Source organism: Pleurodeles waltl, chromosome 8 (genome assembly GCF_031143425.1).
Source record: "Pleurodeles waltl isolate 20211129_DDA chromosome 8, aPleWal1.hap1.20221129, whole genome shotgun sequence".
Lineage (NCBI taxonomy): Eukaryota > Metazoa > Chordata > Amphibia > Caudata > Salamandridae > Pleurodeles > Pleurodeles waltl.
This window is the reverse complement of record NC_090447.1, coordinates 514,895,471-514,914,698: the sequence shown is the minus strand read 5'-3', so window position 1 is coordinate 514,914,698 and position 19,228 is coordinate 514,895,471. Positions and strand designations below refer to the sequence as shown.

At 49.1% G+C, this 19,228-nt stretch overlaps 1 protein-coding gene across 4 annotated transcripts in view; it reads left to right on the top strand.

The window, feature by feature from the left end:
- The window catches only part of LOC138250087 (zinc finger protein 664-like), a 190,742-nt gene that overhangs the window by 148,683 nt on the left and 22,831 nt on the right, over nucleotides 1-19,228 (top strand). The gene's annotated exons all lie outside the window — the stretch shown is intronic.

Sequence of the window (19,228 nt, the reverse complement as noted above, 5' to 3'; positions counted from 1 at the left end):
TTACTGTCATAGTCCTAAATCGGTGTTTAGTCATACTTGCTGTTCCATACCTTATAAGCTACCACAAGTTATTTGCTTGTATTATTCAAGATGTAGATAAAGTTCTTCACATGAGGTATGTCTGTAAGAAATTGAGTTATTAATTGAGGGAAGTAAGTACCCACCACAATTTATAATCACAGCCCTTGTCCGAGTGAACCACTAAAGTTCCTAAATAACCCTGGGCTTAATCCCCTGGTAGCTGTGACACAAAGCAGACATGGAGAGTCACTGTTTAAAGTTTTTATGCAGTACTAATACAGTAATAAAGCTGAAATGCAAAACATAAAAAATCCCAAAATGAATTGGAAAAATAGATTAAAATTGAATAAACACAATAACGCCAAAATGACAACAATTTGAAAATGTGGAACCAGAGAACTGAATTTTTAAGGTTTTAAGTGGAGTAGAAGTAGTGCCAAGAAGCACAGATTGGCAATGAATAGTCAATGGTTGCAGTAAAGCAAGACCTAAGGGCATTTTGACACTGACCTTGTTTGAGTGTGGGCCACGTACACTCACCATGTCTGTTCTGTTCCTGGTCAAAGTTTTACATTCTGACTTTAGTCCTTTATGTCCTGATCCATCACATGAGTACAAGACACACAGGATGGCAGGCACTCTTCAGCCACAGTAAACTTGGGCTCTTAGGGCTTGGGGGTAGGTGTGTTGTACTACGGTAATCCTGATGTCCTCCCACATCTAACACTAAAATCCAGTTTTAGGTTGCCCTTGTACCCCACAGCAGAAACAGATGTGTGGTAAAATCAAAGCAGAGCTTTCAGCAACCAGACAGTGGATACATACAAATTGATTTGGCATTCTGTTTCCCTTCCTTTGAAATGTGCCTCAAATGTTATTTGTAAATCCAGCAGACCTGTCAAACGTGCTGTGACACTGTAATCTCGAAAGAGGTCCACTCTGAATATGGCCTGACTAGCTGGAAAGACACCAGAAGGGCTCTGTACAAGTGTCATCTAAAATTTGCCTGTGACGGGAGGCCTCTTTGAAGTGCACCCCAAGTGTCGTATGAAATACCCCAGCAGACCTGACAAACGGGATATAACACTGAAGCAGGACTTTACGCTTTAATGTCAGAGATGTTCCTTCCAGTCTCCCCTGCATATTCTGTGAGGTTCAGATGGGTCATCTCTACCCATTTAGGTCAGCCTATTGTTTGCTCCTGGGAGCAGTTCATAGCTGACTGCGGGTAGGCTATCACCTGCCAAGTGACAGTTGAATGCTTACAGAAAGGTCCCCCAGAGTCTTTAGCCAAGCAAAAGGTACATTTTCTAAAGTACATTTTCTGTACTAGTTAAGACAAATTTTTACTTTACCATTACATTGAATTTTGTTTAACCGTTAAAAAAGAGTCCTTGACATATTTCTCTAGGTGTTTAACATTAAACCTTTACATGCCCTAATCGTAAATACCATGTACCCTGTCCTAATGGGTGGTAGGGCCTTCTTAGGGGTGACTTATTAATATTTTAAAAGAGGGTTGAGTCCTATTAAAAGGGGTTATTTTGACAGGTCGAATGTGTAGTTAAAACCTGCTTAGCCAGGCAACTGGTGGCAGTCCTGCAGTCATGTTTACATTGTGACTTTAGCAACAGTTTGTACAATGGTAAGCCTCAAGCCATGTTTACACTGTCAGTGTAGTCGATGGCGCAAAGGGTGTTGCAGCCCACTTGTGACATTTAATTTCCAGGCCCTAGGTACACCTTGGTACCATATACCAGAAACTTGTTAGCTTTTTACATTTCCCAATCAGGAGTATACATATTGTACTATGTTGAAAGAAGGAGCACAAGCACTTTACTACTGGTTAGCAGTGGTAAATTGCAGAGTACCATGGCCAGGAAAAAAAGGTTTGGCAAAAAAAAAAACAATGTGATCCTGCAGAAAGGGCCCATTTCCAACAATGCGCTTTCAAATATAGTGCTTCTAAATTAAGATACCATGATTTTATCTGTCTTTTTCTTTTCTCTGGTTTCTCCAATAAAACTATAACGTAATATGTCCATTTTGTACTATTGTAGCAAATTAAGATTTTCTTTAAGTGTGCACGACTGGGTAGCAGTAATCACAATTTTCTTTCCTTGCCCTTAAAAATATAGATCTCAGACTCATTGTTGCACTTTGATTGAACATTCCCTTTGGGAGGGGGCAGGCTTCATGTTAGATGTTTTGTCTACACCATGTTTTTTGCTTTGCAGTTTTGCATTTTTGTACTATTAGTTTTTGTCTAGTTTTGTTACTGTTCCTTTGTTCTGGAAATAGCTGTGGACTAATCTCTCTTTAGTGGTTATGTTGTTCTTTTATGAAGGTGTTACTATGTTCTTGCAAGTCTATGTTACTTTGTAGGATGCTACCTTGGTTTTGTACGCATCACCTAACTTCATTTGCTACTTTACTGGTTGTGATTTCCTCAATTTGAAAAATTAAACAGCTGTTGAGCTCTAGTGTACCCCTTGGAATGAAATCTTGTCAATGCGTTTTTCTGGCTCCCTTACCTTCCTTGTGATACATTTTTATTTTTATTTCTTTGCAAATCACCCTGTTGAACTGATATAGGTACTGAACTGTTTTATTTCTGACTTTTTAGAGAGTTGTCCTGGTTGATCCTTCACAGGGAGAGATGGAAGATCAGCCGTCGATTTTCCTTTTCTTCTCATTTATTGCCGCTAGTTATGGAATCAACACTTCAGTCTTCAAACATTACCGAACCATAACCCAGTCACTATCTGTGTTTCCTGCCCTGACATTGAGTTGACTGTTCCCGCCTGCCTCATTGATTTACAACAAAGTAAAAACAAGCATTTGCAATGCAATAGATCTCACATTTACTTGAGTTGGAGCTGTTGACATTGTAAATGCATAACTGGACTTTTTTGCCACAATTAATTGGTCAACTCTGCCCCATATTTTATACCTTTCTGCAACATAATTCCAGTGTCCCTGCATATAACTAAAGGGCCAGTAGGCCTACTGGAGTATGACTACTCCCAGGTGCAAAACATATTTACTTGGCAGTCGGTACAGGTGACATTGCCTGTGGGGCAACAAATAAATAATTGTACTCCAATAATGCTTGCTTACTGGATCACTGTCCCTTTACTGCAGTCTGTGGAGTCGAGCAAAATGCCCATGGTTTTTCACACACTTGAGGAGAGCTATCTCACATGATATTAATGATCCTCAGTCAGTCTTGAGCTGAAATATTAGTTATAAAATATTGACCATTGTACAGCACAATCAGCTGTTTGTACTGTGAGTGCCATGGCCGCACAAAGGGGAGAGACAAAAGAAATAAATTGTTCCCCCATGCTTGAGTATATTGGCAACCATGCAATAATCCATTTAACAGGGTCAGTCTGCAAGGTGGTAACAAAACCACCCCAAGGCGGGACAGACGTAAAGCATTTATCAATTATATCAAGGGATTTTTGAAAGGCAAGCCCACAAAGGAGTGAAAGTAATGGGCGTGACATTGGTGTGGTTAAAATCCTACAGAATACTTACAACAGGTGGAAAAATGCTTACTTGCTCCACCTAAAATGCAAGTTCGGAACATTTCACAGCCTACTTTTGGAAGTTGGCAGTAAGTTGATTTAAGTAGTATGTAAGTAATTTTCATTCCTGATGTTAGTGCTTCGGAATGGGAAAATAACATTTTGAAAAACTGATATTTTGTTAATGTAATACATGCTCAGCAACTCAATTTCGATCAGCTCAACCAACAAGAACAGCAGAACACGTGATTTACGTCACTGCCGATGTCACTCATCTCGCTATATCAGTGTCCCAGTCCATTTTTAGACTTGGGCATACGTGTGTATGTAGATCACAGATTTTTTTTTTTTTATAAAGAAAATTTATTGATTTTGCATAAAACAATAATCTATACACTTCAACATGATGCCAACGGGCATCAAACAATAATGGTCAAACCCTAGGCCTCCGCCACACACTGTGAAAACATTACGCATGGTCTAGAGCTTAGAAGCCCGCTATGCCCTCCCACTTCCCCCATATTTTACTATGTTTGTGTAAGCAACCTCTGGCCTCATATACAAGTCTCTCCCGCTGCGCACACCAATCCACCCCCCGTCTTCACTTAGTCAGTGTCGGAGCAATTCTGGCCTTCCACTCTGCCATTATGTCTCTCTTGGCCACTAGGCATGCCACCCCTAAGAAGGACCGATCTGCTCTTCGCAGCCCTGTGTCTCCCATGACCCCCAGAAGGAGGGGCAACGGCAACCTCTGTACCTCTACTTGTAAGACCCCAGAGATCTCCTGCACCACCGCTTCCCAATAAGCCACTATGATCGGGCATGCCCATACCATGTGGAAGAAATCGGCTGTGTGACTCCTGCAGCGGGGGCATTCCGCCGAGGGGCGGAGGCCCGCTTTATGTAATTTGGCGGGTGTGAGATATGCAGTATGAAGAAAGTATATTTGTATTAACCGGAGGCGTGTGGCCATTGTAAGGGAGCGTGGGGCCATCAGTGCTTCTGTCCAGTCCATTTCCTCCATGGGTCCCATTCAATCCTCCCACCTCTGACGAAGCTCTCTCAGGGGGCCTCCTGCGGTGGTAATCAGGGTGCGATATATCTGGGAAACCCCTCCCTTGCCCAGGTCTCCCATCAATGCTTTGGCTTCCATGGGGCTGTGCTCGGGTATAGTGTCCCCTGCCTGTAGATGAACTAGTAGGGCATAGCGTAGCTGAAGATATCGATGGAACTGTGTCTTGTTTAAAGAGTATTGTGTCTGAAGGTCTTGAAAGGACCGTATGTGTGACCCTCGCCAGACATCACCCAGCGTGGATATACCTATGTTGTCCCAGTTCTGAAAGCCTTCCAGACCTGCTACCTGTGCCAGCTGCTTCCCATGTCATAGCGGGGTTTGTTGGGTAAGACGTCTCCACCACCCCGTCTTTTTCTGGGCCGTCCGCCATCCCTGTAGTACCACTTTGGTCACGTCTGGGGTCTCTCGGGGGATCGGGCTCCCGTATAGTGCGTCAAAGATCCTTGGGTAGCCCATTGTCTGTAATTCTAGTTGGTATGCAGGGTCTGTCCACCCACCTCCCACCCAGTCGTTGATTACGAGTGCGTGCATTGCTAGATAGTAGTATTGGATGTTAGACATGCCCAAGCCACCCTCATATATGTCCCTCTGGCATGTTTTGAGCGACAGTCGAGTGCGAGTGCCGCTCCAAATGAATTGGCGCGCTAAGGAGTCCATCTCCTTGAACCATCTCATGGGAATGGGAAGTGGAAAGTTCTGCAGGAGGTATAGGAGCCTGGGAAGGATCATCATCTTGTACAGCGCAATTCTGCCAAGTACATTCAGGGGGAGGGCTCTCCAGCGTAGGAGATCGGACTTGATTCTTTGTTAGCGGTGTGACATTGAGTTCCCATGCTAACTCGGGCAGAAGTGAAATGTATATTCCCAGGTATTTGAAGCTGTTTCTCCGTACTGGGATGTTTCGTTGCCAATCTATACAGTCGCGAGAGCGATGCAGGGGAATTAGCAAGGACTTGGCTGGATTCAGGACCAGTCCCGAGGCTTCCGCGAAAAGTCTCAGGATCTCTAGGACACGTGGGCCGCTTTTGGGTGGGTTAGAGATGTACAGGAGCACATCATCTGCGTACAACGCCACTCGATCCTCCGAACCAGAGGGCCAGCGCCAGCCCTCAATCAGTGGGTCACTTCTCAGTAATATCGCCAATGGTTCTATTACTAGTGCAAAGAGTAGGGGGGATAGCAGGCATCCCTGTCGAGTTCCACGGCCAATGGGGAATGGGTCGGAGACTACTCCGTTCACCCTGATTCGGGCAGTCGGGTTAGAGTAGAGGAGTTTCACTAGTCCTCGAAATTTAGGTCCGAGCCCGTTCTTATGTAGGACCTGTTCGAGGTAAGACCAATCTACTGTGTCTAAGGCCTTCTCAAAATCCAGTAAGAGTAGTGCCAAGTGCGTATGTGATAGGGTTTTGTGGTGCGCCAGGGCCAGATGTAACCGTCTGATGCAGTGCCTAGTGCTACGGGTAGGCATGAAACCACACTGTTCATGGTGTACCAGCGTGGGCATTACCTCCTTCAGCCTGGAGGCAAGGATCGAGGAGAGCACTTTGATTTCAATGTTTAGGAGTGAGATGGGCCGGTACGCTGAACAGTGTCGTGACGGAGGTTGGGTTTTGGGGATCACCACAATAGTCGCTTGATCAATCTCAGTAGGGAAGCGGCCTAGATTTTCTGCTTCATTGTACATGTTAAGCAGATGGGGACCCAGGATATCGCTGCATTTACTATATAACTCCGCTGGAAAGCCGTCAGGGCCTGGGGTTTTGCCTGATGCCAGGTTAGATATTGCACTGCAAATCTCTGCATTGCTAATGGCCTCCTCCAATCTGTCTCTCATCTCCGGGGACACCCCAGGGAGGGTAATGTCGTTTAGTAGGGGGACCTCTATTTCAATAGCAGGGCGTGGGTGTTTGGCATATAGACTAGTGTAATAGGAGGCGAAACACTGTGCAATTTCCACAGATGTTTTGATAAGAGAGCCCGAGTCCGATAAGATCTCAGGTATAATTCTGTTCGCCATAGGGCGGGTGGCTAGCCAGTGCAGCAGCTTCCCGTTTTTATCCCCCCATCCATAGATTCGGGCTGCTGAGGCTCTCCACATGTGCTTGGCCGACTCCAGCATTATGTGTTTGATATCCTCTCTCAGCCTAGTCAGTTGCCTCATAGTAGTGGCCGATGCCAAGTTTACTTGCTGGCGTTCCAGTCTTAGGGCCTTGTTCTCCAGCTCAGAGATCTGGGAATTTTGGTCTCGTTCACGGGACCGAAGGATGCTTTTGGCGTGTCCTCTAATAGTGGCTTTACAAGCGGCCCATATTATCCCTGGGGATCGAACCGAGCCTTCATTTACCTCAAAATATTGACCAAGATGCTTCCTGATCTCCTGGTTGTAATCTTTGTCTTGTAGGTGCCAGGCGTTCAGGCACCACATAGGCCGTCTGGTGTTGTCCGTTCCGCCCATTCGGATACGTATTGGCGCATGATCTGAGACCCCACGGGGGAGAATCTCTGCCCCTGCAACGTTTAAGAAGTCTAGGGCGGGCATAAACACCAGGTCTATTCTGGATTGCGTCTGGTGGGCTGCCGATGTGTGCGTGTACCGGCGCTCTCTGGGGTGCCAGGTGCGCCACACATCGCACAGACCCAGGCTCTCCGCCCAGTCGCTTAGAGTTGAAGCTCGCTTGGCTCTACTAATGATGATCCCCCCAGAGACGTCCAGAGTTGGGTCAAGAACTGCGTTGAAGTCACCTCCCAGTAGGGTGGTCCCTTGGGGAAGTCCTGAGATCACCTGGTGGAGGGAACGTAGGAAGGCGTCAAGCCCTGCTGGAGGAGCATAGGCGCACACCAGGTTTAATGGGTGCTCTTGAAGAGTCCCTGCGACTACTACAAATCTACCCTGCGGATCGGACTGTGTAGCTGTGATCACCAAGGGTAGAGATCGGTGGAGGAGGATCGCTACTCCTCTGAAGCCTCTGGTGAATCCCACATGGTATACCCTGTCATACCCTCCTCGCGCAAGCATAGGGCACCTGGACCCAAGGAGGTGGGTCTCTTGCAGGAGGACTACTGAGGGGGAGTATCTGCGGAGAGTGTTAAATACTGCTGACCTTTTGATCTTGTCTAATAGGCCGTTTACATTCCAGGAGAGAACCTGGGTCATTGAAGGCCAGGCGTGAGATGTGTAGGTATTATACAAGATTGGGTGTGTGGGTGCGAGCCCAGGGATGACCATTTCAAACGTGTCGCCGAAGCCTTAAAATTACAAACCAGGCTAACTAACTTGTCGCCCTTTAAACCTAATTCAAACTCCCCCCCCCCCCCCCAAATACCCCCTCCTCCCCATACTCCCACCCCGGAAGCATCTGTCACCCAAATACCCAACCAGAACCAGACAGCCAGTAGAGCTGTCATGGGGTGGAGTGGTGGACCCCTCCTTTCATTCGGATCAGTTGCAATTAACGGTCACAAATCGAGCACCCAACGTCATACATTTGGAAGTCTCCGGTGCCATCAATGGCAGCCCCACTGTGGACTGCCCGAGCAAACCAAGCGTGGCCAATCTCCCCTCGCATCCAGCAAAAGGACCACTCATATCTTGTCAGCCGAGTACTGGAGATTGACTCAAGCAGCCGTTCTCCGCTGTCTGGGATGGTGTCCGAGGCCCCGGGAGGGCATCAGTGGTAATCTCGGTCTGAGGATTAGGGTCCTGGGTCGTCTCATCATCTGCAGGAGTGTTCGAGTCTTTCCGCCTGCCTCTCCGGGATCTGGTGCGCCTCCGGCTCCTCCGGGGTCCCTCCGCTGAGGAAGGTTCGATACGCGGGGTTTTCCCAGTAGTTTTAGGGGGACCCCTTCGGGCTCCGACGCCCTCCTCCTTCAGCCAATCCCATGCCTCCTCTGGTGATTCAAAAAAGTAAGCTTTCCCGGCCATGAGAACTTTGAGGCGTGCAGGAAAAAGGAGCATGTACGAGAGTTGCATTGCCCTAAGTTTTTGTTTAACACGCTCGTATGACCTGCGGCGGGTTTGGACCTCTCTGGTGTAGTCCGGAAAAATTTTGATTTTGTGGTTTTCCCATTGAAGATCTTCCAGCCGCCTCGCTTCCTTGAGGATATTGTCTCTGTCTTTGAAGTTAAGAAATCGGACGTCTCGGGCCGCCTGGAGGGGGGCGAGGTGCAAGCGCCCTATGGGCTTGTTCAACAGCAAACAAGGGTGAGAGGGACTGGTCCAGCATCCAAGTTTTGATCCACTTCTCTAGGAATTCGGCGGCCTTGTCATCCTCTATGCCTTCTGGGAAACCTATGAATCGCAGGTTATTGCGCCTTGCCCGATTTTCCGCGTCCTCTGCACGGCGGTGAAGCTCGCTGGTTCGAGTTTGTAGTTGGGCCACTTTAGTTTTAAGGTCAGATAAATCGTTTTCGTTCTGCGAGACTCGGGATTCCACTTCAGTAATTCGGTTCACTGCGTTTCTCAGGTCTTGTCTGATGAGGCCCATATCAACTCGCACCTCTCCGATTTTAGTCTCTACGGCCGTCTGCGATGATTGAATAGCTTGGAGAATGGCACTCACTCCGTTCGGGGCTGGCCCTCCTCTAGCCGTGTCTCCCCCTCCCCGTTGGCCCGTCGCAGTCGTGAACTGATCGATTTTTTGTTGGGAGGGCGGAGGTTGCTTGTTCGTTTTGTCTTTTCCCATCGCGGCACCTGGGAAGGGTGGGTCAGGCACTTCACACCTTCTTTATTGCGTTTTCAGGCCCGAGGCTTCAGTGTACTATCAAGTGCTTTGGACCGAGGAAGATTCCAACGTGCCGCTCCGTGCAAGGACGGCAGGAGGTCACTGTCTCAGGGGCTTCTTCTAGTCTCTTTTACTCTCTCCCGGGCCCTGTGGGGGCATCATTTGTCGGCACCGCAAGGGGCTGGGTCGTCGGTTTCTCTCCGCCAGTTCCCCTCCTCGCTCCCTCCATTGAGATGGGAGGGATCCTCTCACGGTCACTGCCCAGGCCCCTCCACCTTCAGGGTCCGGTACTCCAACAGTGGGTCCCACTCCGCCTCAAGTGGGCCCCCGATTTCAAAATTTGAGACCGCCCGGGGTGCTTTCCTCCACCTCTCGGCTCCCAGCTCCTGCCATGGGCCAACCTGAGCCCCGTCTGGGCGAGGGCCCGAGGGAGGGTCGGAATCGGGCCACCGGGTCCCTCCCCTGTTATAGCTGCGGCGGGAGGGGGGTGTGTGTCACCAGTCGCCGTCCCCCCCTTCCTCTCCCAAGTCGTCTAGTCTCGTCTTCGCCCTCCCGGGGCTCCACTCGGCTCCCAGCCGGGTCCCGACCTCCCACGCGGCCCCAATGCCTGCTCTCCACCAGAGGGGGCAGCGGGGGGAAGGGGGCCCCAGCCACGTCGGCGGTCCTTACGTCTTCTTCCTGCCCCGCCGCTACAGCTCAGACCTGCGGGCCGGCTGGGCGGACGGGGGGGAGTCCCGGCCTCTCCGGCCGCGCCCGCGTCACTCCACACAGGGGCCGCGCCTCTCACCTGGTGCTTCCAGCCCCGTTCGGGGTCCCGCCGGTCCCTCAGCAACAGGGATCCGCGAGTGGGGCACGGTCCAGGCCCCCCCAGGGCCTCATGCTGCTTCCCCGGTCTGTCGCAATCTCAGTCCGGCCGGGTGTTTCTTGCTGCGGCCGCCATCTTTGTTTCCTCTCCCGTAGTCGGCCGGATCGCAGCACAAGCGCGAGGTGTCCGATCCCCGTTCGTTCGTGTCGGTCGACCTCTCTCGGGCCCTAGGATCACAGGGGAGTCTAAATCGACGTCTTTCTGCCTCTTCAGACCACGTTAATTAAGGGCGGATGACGGAGGGGTCCAGAGCACTCTCAGAGTGCGACCGCCATCCTGACGTCCGAAGCCACGCCCCTCATGTAGATCACAGATTTATTCTATTAGCGTTATTTACATAATTATAGGCAGAGACACTGGAGTTGTGCATTCAGAGAGGTTTTTGCCTAAGTTTAAGGCCATATTGGGTTTACAAGATCCACTGTAAATCTACAGGTGTGAAATGTTTCACCCAGACACTGAAGTTAAAATGTTGGGGTGAAATTCTGTGGGGAAAATGAGAAATTACTAGGGGAATTAGGTGTGTTATTGATGAACATGTTGCATAATGCACTGTGATCTGCTACATAACGTGCATATTTCAAAAACATTTGTAGCCCCGACGGATCTAAATGTATTAGAAATCCTGCACATGGACGACAAACAACTCCTGACACTTTACAAAGGTTACCTGGTCACCTTTCACTTTTTACTTGCTTTTTTTCAGGCATTTCCCGATGGTAATAATTTCCTACATATGAGTACCGAGAGAAGGGGTTTTGTCTTCTGAAGAAAAGAAAGGCATACCGTTTTAAATGCCATTTAACTAAGGCAGAAAGAATTATTCTTTCTTTGTCATAAAAACATTTTCCATGTAATTTCATGATTACATCTCTGTTCTTAAAGTGGCACACAAAGGTTAGAAGAAATACAACATCATTTTTTAAGGTTGAACTTGAAGTGTGCCTACTGGTGGGACATTTTCATGCTCTTCTGCATGGGTGTTTTTTTGGCCCAGTAGGAGGTTCCAGAGGCCCTGTTGTTTGAATATGTCCTGAAATTGAATACAAGTTTTAAAACCTAGCTGGCATACACACAAGAAACAAGGGGCACATTTGTATAACCGTCAGGCCCTCGTCACAGGTAAAGAAATAACTGGGATTGTAAGGGGCCCCTCCTGATGAGGGCTTACTCCTATATAACATCTGTGTGTACATGTAGGCTTGATTTCTGATCAGTACATCAATGTGTATCTTTTATCACAAACTATTTTATTCTGGGAAGTAAAAAAGGCAGTGTTAGTAAATTATATTTTCCTTGCTGCAGACGTTATGCAACACAACAGTACATACTGCAGTACAGTTCTGGAAGCCCTGATTATAGTATAAAAACTGTCAAATATGCAGCACATCTTGTGGATTACTGACTGGAAAATTCTGGTTGACGCCTGACTGTGCCCAAGTAATACCAGCCTTTCAGAGACAGTGACCTGTGATGAAATTGCGTGATGAGCTTATATCCCACTGTGTATTTCCTTGCGGCGTGATGCAGGTCATGCAATCCCCGCAATGTAGACACCTCCCTATACATGGTCATTCAAATATTTGGCATAATGGCATGTTGCCATGCACGTCAAGTGTTTTTTTGCGGGGGGGGGGGGTGTCGGAGGCAGCGATTGCTGCAATGGCTGGTTTCCTGAATTACAGCCGGTAGAAAGAATCTTTCGCTGTGAAATGTGTTCACTTAAAGGAGTCTGAAGTAGGCCACAGTGCCTGCTGATGGTAAAGAGGGAGCTTGCCCCTCCCTCAGCCACAGCTGCAGGCTCCAACAGACTGACCCAAGTCCCACAATCAGGGCCGGCTTTAGGACTGGTGGCGTCCCCCATGACCTTCACCTCAGTTTTACTCACTACCTCCCTGCAAATGTGCCCCTCATCTCTCCATCGCTCCCTTTTCACATACATTCATGTGTTTTAAAGCACTTGTAAAGGCTGGCTTTACTAATCCACTCAGCCAGCCACTTAAAATATAGGGGCAGATTTAAGAGCCCCTAGCGCCATTCTAACGCCACATTAGCGTCATTTTTTTAACACTAATGTTGCGTTAGAAGGCCAAAAACGCCATGCCATATAGTGGTGCAATGCATGCATTGCGCCACTTTGTATACCTTTGCGCAGGGCTCAGAGCAGGCATTAAAAGGAGGCTTCCATTGGTTACAATGGGCCTCTGGGTGCTTGGCAGGATTAGCGTCAACATTTTTGGGCTAATCCTGCAAAGTGCCTGACTAGCATAAAAAATTCTGACACTAGTCCCCTAACTACCGCCATGGTGCATCATATTTTAAATATGACGCACACATGGTGGAGTTGGGGGGGCGCTAAGGGGTGCAAGAAAAGTGGCGCTGCACTGTGTACAGCGCTACTTTTCTTAAATATGCCCCATAGTTCTGTTTTTTGCAGCAGGCATATTAACCCTGTCCCATAGAGCAGTGCCTAATTTGTAAATAACAAAGTGCCGGTGCCCATAGCCCTCCTCTTAAACACGCGGTTCCTGCAATTAAATGTGTGAACACAGAATACAGAGGCAGTGTAATCCTGAAGCCATTTTGGGCCTCTTCAATTCATTTACAGGCACTCCCAGCCCCTTCAGCTCACGCTTGCAGATTTCAGCTTTTTCCCATTGTGACACTTTTTTGTTTTTTTCTTCCTCCGTCTTTCCCATGTGTGTCTTTTTCTTGCAGTAAATGCTTGAGGCAGAAAAATAAGCGCCGGTGCTCCGCCCCGGATACAACAAGCACAAATTAAGCTCTGCCATAGGGGCATATTTAAGAGCCCCTAGTACCATTCTAATGCCACATTTGTGTCCTTTTTTTACACTAATGTGGCATTAGAAGGCCAAAAGCGCTGCGCCATATTTATAAAGAGGCGCAATGCATGCATTGCGCCAGTTCGTAACCCTTTTTACTACATTCTGCCTGCGCCAGGCATATTGTATGCAAAAGAGGCATCCCCCATGTTAGGGGGGCAAAAAAAATGGCGCAAAGAAATCTGACAGATTTCTTTGCGTCAATTTTTCCCAGCACTTTTAACTCCTGCTCAGAGCAGGCATTAAAAGGAGGCTTCCATTGCTTACAATGGGCCTCTGGGTGCTTTGCAGGATTAGCGTCAACATTTTTGATACTAATCCTGCAAATAACCAGACTAGCATAAAAAATTCTGACGCTAGTCCCGTAACTACCGCCATGGTGCATCATATTTTAAATATGACGCACACATGGTGGATTTGGGGAGCGCTAAGGGGTGCAAGAAAAGTGGCGTTGCACTGTGTACAGCGCTACTTTTCTTAAATATGCCCCATAGTTCTGTTTTTTGCAGCAGGCATACTAACCCTCTACGCTACTTTTGTTGAGTCAAAGCTGCCACTAGGAAAACTTCAATTTCTCTCTAGCAGGAACATTACTTACAAGAGGTATCTTAACATTTTAATTGTTTCCTGTAGGCTAAACGCACAAGGAACTTTTCAGCAGGTGCTTTTAATTTGCAAGTTTCGGAAGTTATTGCTAAACGCAGCGCCCCTCTGAGGTCAGCACCCAATGCTGTTGCGCCGCCCAAAAGCCGGCCCTGCCCACAATTGCACAATGCTGTGCTATTCAGCGAAGAGGCAGCATACCGAAGGCCACAGGCCACATATAGAGAAGGCCCTACAGCAGTAAACTGAAAATTAGATTACATAATAAATAGTGCATGTCCCTTGATGTTCTGCATTGCTTTTTGCTGTTGGAAACTGAAAGATTTCACAACTTGGTGCCAATCCCTTTTTATCAATTTATACACTGGCATCTCATCCTTAAGGGTCCTATTGCATCGTTTTCACGCCAATATGTACCAAGGTGCAACAAAAAAATTAAAACAGGATAAAATGACCTGCAAACTAAATAGCATAACTAACTACATGGGTAGGGTGACCAGATTTTGAGGAGCAAAAACCGAGACAGGTCAGACATAAAAGAAGGGCTAACGACTTTACACTCACTTTTATATCTGGCCTGTCTCGTTTTTTTGCGTAGCTTTGTGAATGTGTGCCTATACATGTGTGTGTTTATTTATATATATGTTTGTTGGCATATGTAGCTGCGGCTACACATTCTGTGCACTGTTCCTGCCATCTAGTGTTGGGCTCGGAGTGTTACAAGTTGTTTTTCTTCAAAGAAGTCTTTTCGAGTCACTGGGCCGAGTGACTCCTCCCTTTCGGCTCCATTGCGCATGGGCGTCGGCTCCATCTTAGATTGTTTTCTTTCCGCCATCGGGTTCGGACGTATTCTTCTTCGCTCCGTATTTCGAATCGGGAAACTTAGAAAATTATCGAAAAATTTGTCAGTATTGTTTACGTTCGGCACCGGTCTAGGTTTAGAACATCAGCACCGACATCAAGACCGCTTCGGTGGCCCTTCGGGGATTCCGCACCTCACCAAGGCCTGGTCGGCTCGACCACACCCGTCGTTGAAACTAATGGACCGGACCCCCTTCCGTTTATGTCCTAAGTGTCACGCCAAGTATCCTTATACAGACCAGCACCGGGTCTGTAACCTGTGTTTGTCGCCTGAACACAGAGAGGATACTTGTGAAGCTTGCCGAGCGTTTTGATCCAAGAAGACCTTAAGAGATCGACGCGCAAGACGACTACAGATGGCGTCGAAGCTGAAACAACATCTCGACGTCGAGGAAGAAGAAATGAGGATATCCATTCAAGAAACGGACTCAGGGAAGATACAAACCATCCCTCCACTCAAGTTAAAAAGAAAACTGACTTTTCACGAGTCTGAGATGCAACCAAAAGCCAAAGTGGTTAGAGAAAAGTCACCACCACCACATTTCTCACCACAGACATCCCCACTGCAATCACCACAGTTGTCACCAGTGGGTACACCAATGGCACAGTGTAGGAGGCTGGCCTGGCTTGTAGTGGGTACCAGAGGTACTTACACCTTGTGGCAGGTCCAGTTATCCCTTATTAGTGTAGAAGAGGTGTTTCTAGCAGCTTAGGCTGATAGAAGGTAGCTATGGCAAAGCAGCTTAGGCTGAACTAGGAGACATGTAAAGCTCCTACTATACCACTGGTGTCATATGCACAATATCATAAGAAAACACAATACACAGAGGTACTAAAAAATAAAGGTACTTTATTTTTATGACAATATGCCAAAAGTATCTCACTGAGTACCCTCAGTATGAGGATAAGTTATATACACAAGATATATGTACACAAACCAAAATTATGCAGGTAATAGCAAGAAAAGTAATGCAAGCAGTGTAAAGTTACAGTAGATTGCAATAGGAGCACATAGGTATAGGGGCAACACAAACCATATACTCCAAAAGTGGAATGCGAACCACAAATGGACCCCAAACCTATGTGAGCTTGTAGAGGGTCGCTGGGACTGTAAGAAAACAGTGAGGGTTAGAAAAATAGCCCACCCCATTACCCTGAAAGGTAGGTGTAAAGTGCACCTACTACCCCCAGAGAGCACAGAAGTCATGATAGGGGGATTCTGCAGGAAGAACAAACACCAGCAATGCAACAACAGTGGATTTTGGGACCTGAGTACCTGTAAGACAAGGGGACCAAGTCTAATAGTCCCGACAGTGTCGAGAGTGGGCAGGAGCCCAGGAAATGCCAGCTGAGGGTGCAAGGAAGCTGCTACCTGTTGGAAGAAGCTTGGAGTTCTGCAAGAAAGAAGAGGACTAGGAACTTCCCCTTTGGAGGATGGATGTCCCACGTCGCAATGAAGCTTGCAGGGGTGTTCCCACGCAGAAAGACTGCAAAAAAGCTTTGCTAGCTGCAAGGGTCGCGGTAGAGGCTTTTGGGTGCTGCTGTGGCCCAGGAGGGACCAGGATGTCGCCACTTGGAGGAGGAGACAGAGGGGGCGCCCAGCAACTCAGGGAGCCCTCACAGAAGCAGGCAGCACCCGCAGAAGTACCTGAACAGGCACTTGGAAGAAGAGTGAACCGGAGTCCACGTGAAGTCACAAAAGGGAGTCCCACGATGCCGGAGGACAACTCAGAAGGTTGTGCACTGCAGGTTAGAGTGTCGGGGACCCAGGCTTGGCTGTGCACGAAGGAAATCCTGGAAGAGTGCACAGGAGCCGGAGCAGTTGCAAATCACACGGTACCCAGCAATGCAGTCTAGCGTGGGGAGGCAAGGACTTACCTCCACCAAACTTGGACTGAAGAGTCACTGGACTGTGGGAGTCACTTGGACAGAGTTGCTGAGTTCCAGGGACCACGCTCATTGTGCTGAGAGGGGACCCAGAGGACCAGTGATGCAGTCTTTTGGTGCCTGCGGTTGCAGGGGGAAGATTCAGTCGACACACGGGAGATTTCTTCAGAGCTCCTGGTGCATAGAGGAGGCAGTCTACCCCCAGAGCATGCACCACCTGGATACAGTCGAGAAAGCCGGCAGGATGAAGTGATACAAGGTTGCTAGTAGTCGTCTTGCTACTTTGTTGCGGTATTGCAGGCGTCCTGAGCAGTCAGCAGTCGATCCTTTGCCAGAAGGTGAAGAGGGAGATGCAGAGGAACTCTGACGAGCTCTTGCATTCGTTATCTGGTGAGATCCTCAAAGCAGAGACCCTAAATAGCCAGAAACTGAGGTTTGGCTACCTAGGAAGGAGGATTGGCTACCAAGAGAGGTAAGAGCCTATCAGAAGGAGCCTCTGACGTCACCTGCTGGCACTGGCCACTCAGAGCAGTCCAGTGTGCCACAGACACCTCTGTTTCCAAGATGGCAGAGGTCTGGGACACACTGGAGGAGCTCTGGGCACCTCCCCTGGGAGGTGCAGGTCAGGGGAGTGGTCACTCCCCTTTCCTTTGTCCAGTTTTGCGCCAGAGCAGGGCTGGGGGAACCCTGAACCAGTGTAGACTGGCTTATGCAGAGATGGGCACCATCTGTGCCCATCAAAGCATTTCCAGAGGCTGGGGGAGGCTACTCCTCCTCAGCCTTCACACCTATTTCCAAAGGGAGAGGGTGTTACACCCTCTCTCAGAGGAAGTCCTTTGTTCTGCCTTCCTGGGCCAGGACTGCCTGGACCCCAGGAGGGCAGAAACCTGTCTGAGGGGTTGGCAGCAGCAGCAGCTGCAGTGGAGACCCCGGAAAGGCAGTTTGGCAGTACCTGGGTTCTGTGCTAGAGTCCCGGGGGATCATGGAATTGTCACCCCAATGCCAGAATGGCATTGGGGTGACAATTTCATGATCTTAGACATGTTACATGGCCATGTTCGGAGTTACCATTGTGACGCTGTACATAGGTAGTGACCTATGTACAGTGCACGCGTGTAATGGTGTCCCCGCACTCACAAAGTCCGGGGAATTTGCCCTGAACGATGTGGGGGCACCTTGGCTAGTTTTGCCAGCCTGCCACACACCAGACATGATGCTGGCCCACATGGGGAGAGTGCCTTTGTCACTCTGCGGCTAGTAACAAAGCCTGTACTGGGTGGAGGTGCTTCTCACCTCCCCCTGCAGGAACTGTAACACCTGGCAGTGAGCCTCAAAGGCTCACCCCCTTTGTTACAGTGCCCCAGGGCATCCCAGCTAGTGGAGATGCCCACCCCCTCCGGCCACGGCCCCACTTTTGGCGGCAAGGCCGGAGGAGATAATGAGAAAAACAAGGAGGAGTCACTGGCCAGTCAGGACAACCCCTAAAGTGCCCTGGGCTGAGGTGACTCTGACTTTTAGAAATCCTCCATCTTGCAGATGGAGGATTCCCCCAATAGGATTAGGGATGTGCCCCCCTCCCCTCCGGGAGGAGGCACAAAGAGGGTGTAGCCACCCTCAGGGCTAGTAGCCATTGGTTACTAACCCCACAGACCTAAACACACCCCTAAATTGAGTATTTAGGGCCCCCCAGAACCAAGCAAGATAGATTCCTGCAACCTGAAGACGAAGAAGGACTGCTGACCTGAAGCCCTGCAGAGAAGACGGAGACACCACCTGCTTTGGCCCCAGCCCTACCGGCCTGTCTCCCCACTTCAAGAAAAACTGCAACAGCGACGCGTCCCCCAGGGTCCAGCGACCTCTGAAGCCTCAGAGGACTACCCTGCATCTAAAAGGACCAAGAATACCCGAGGACAGCGGCCCTGTTCCACAAAGACTGCAACTTTGCAACAAAGAAGCAACTTTTAAAGACCACACGTTTCCCGCCGGAAGCGTTAGACTTTCCACTCTGCTCCCGACACCCCCGGCTCGACCTGCGGAAAACCAACACTACATGGAAGACTCCACGGCGACTGCGACCCTGTGAGTAGCCAAAGTTGACCCCCATGAGCCCCCCCCCCCAGCGACGCCTGCAGAGGGAATCCAGAGACTCCGCCTGACCTTGACTGCACCCAACGCCTGGTAAAGACACTGCACATGCAGCCCCCAGGACCTGAAGGATCTGACCTCCAGTGCAGAAGCGACCCCCAGGTGGCCCTCTCCCTTGCCCAGGTGGGAGCTACCCCGAGGAGCCCCCCCCCCCCCCCTTGCCTGCCTGCACCGCTGAAGAGACCCCTGGGTCTCCCATTGAAACCTATTGCGAACCCGACGCCTGTTTGCACACTGCACCCGGCCGCCCCCGTGCCACTGAGGGTGTACTTTCTGTGCTGACTTGTGTCCCCCCCGGTGCCCTACAAAACCTCCCTGGTCTGCCCTCCGAAGTCGCAGGTACTTACCTGCTGGCAGACTGGAACCGGGGCACCCCCTTCTCCATTGAAGTCTATACGTTTTGGGCATCACTTTGACCTCTGCACCTGACCAGCCCTGAGCTGCTGGTGTGGTAACTTTGGGGTTGCCCTGAACCCCCAACGGTGGGCTACTTTGGACCCAACTTCGAACCCTGTAGGTGTTTTACTTACCTGCAAAACTAACCAAAACTTACCTCCCCCAGGAACTGTTGAAAATTGCACAGTGTCTAGTTTTAAAATAGCTTATTGCCATTTTTGCTAAAACTGTACATGATATTGTGTTGATTCAAAGTTCCTAAGATACCTGAGTGAAAT